Raw genomic sequence first — 1,309 nt, forward strand, 5'->3', positions numbered from 1 at the left:
AGATTTCCTTACTCTCATATCACTAAAACCTTTGATGACTTTATCACTCACTTAACATTACAGGCCTCGGGGGTCCGAATTAGGTGAAAGCCGCCGCCTGGCCGTCCTGGTCTCCCAGCCCGCCTAGCACAGCGCCCGCGGCGCCGCCGGGACTCGACTCTCCCCAACTCCACCGCCTCGGTGCCAGTTCTTTTGGAAAAGCTTGGACTCCCCTTTTAAAATGCGCAAGGGAATGTTTTTCAGCATACTCAGAAGTTGTGCGGCCACCCACCCGGGTGGATTTTAAACCATGTCGTCACTGAAAGGAACCCCTGCGTTCGTCGGCGTGCCCTGGCGGGTGACGACAGCCGCCTACCTTCCACGGCCTCCGCCGGTCCGGGCGCACTGTGCCCTCGGCCCGAGACCGTCAATGCCTGCAGGATGCTCGCAGTCGGGGCGGCCAACAGCCCCCCACGCTAACCCCAGGCGCCGCGCTAGGTGCGGCGAGCCCAAGCCGGCCCCGCTCAGGCGACTCCCGCGCCCGGAAGGCCCTCTCCTCCACCCTCCCAGCCCAGAACGCGTCCCCAGCCTTCAAGGCTCATCTTCCCGACGAGTGTCTGCGAACCCTGTCTCAGATTTCCTCGACAACCAGCACCCGCCGCAGGCCGCGAGACCGCCTTTCCGGGCCCGCCACTCTCTTCCCACAAACACCGGCCTAGGCACCGGAAATGACGCAAGAGCAGGCACTTCCGCAAACCCCGCGACCATAGATTTCAACGACTCTTGGGAAGAGCTTTTCCCGTCACGTCTGCACGACGACCTCCACGCCTCGATGGTCCATGCTTCCGCTCCGGTGGCCGAGCCGGCCCCTTCCGGCGCCCCGCGCGCCGCGCACGCCCCGGCGCCGGCGGTGACGGAGCACGCCGGGGGTGACCTCACCCTCCAACATGGCGGCGGCGGTAGATTAGGGCTGCGGGTCGAAGCAGCCACCGCCGCTGAGGGACCCTGTCGGGAGCAGCTGCCGCCGCCGCCTGTTTCATCTCTCTGGGGCAGGGGCCAGGGCCAGGTGAGGGGAGTGGGGTCCGGGCAGGCGGCGCTGGGCGAGGCTTCCCCTGGGTCGGAAACCGGCCGAGGCTGTGCGGGGCCACCGTCCCCGTGGCTCCGACGACGCGTGTGTGGGAGAGGAGAGAGCGTGTGTGCAAGTGCGTGCGCGTGTGCCGGCGCCCCCTGCCCAGGGCTCTGAAGCGCAGGGTCCGGTCCGGTCCGAGCGGACGCGGCCGGGCCGGGTCCGCCCTGTAGCTGCCTGGGCGTGCGGGCGCGGCCCCTGGAA

At 67.7% G+C, this 1,309-nt stretch overlaps 1 protein-coding gene across 4 annotated transcripts in view; it reads left to right on the forward strand.

Annotated features, from left to right (window-relative positions):
* Positions 1-890: 890 nt before the first annotated feature.
* BCL2L13 (BCL2 like 13) overlaps positions 891-1,309 on the forward strand; it is a 120,906-nt gene continuing 120,487 nt past the window's right edge. For all 4 annotated transcript variants that reach the window (XR_003551022.1, XR_003551023.1, XM_006158350.3 and 1 more), the window contains exon 1: positions 891-1,045. The gene's annotated coding sequence lies outside the window, so the exon portion shown is untranslated. The remainder of the gene's footprint in view (positions 1,046-1,309) is intronic.

This window comes from Tupaia chinensis, unplaced genomic scaffold, assembly GCF_000334495.1.
Source record: "Tupaia chinensis unplaced genomic scaffold, TupChi_1.0 Scaffold000578_2, whole genome shotgun sequence".
NCBI lineage: Eukaryota > Metazoa > Chordata > Mammalia > Scandentia > Tupaiidae > Tupaia > Tupaia belangeri.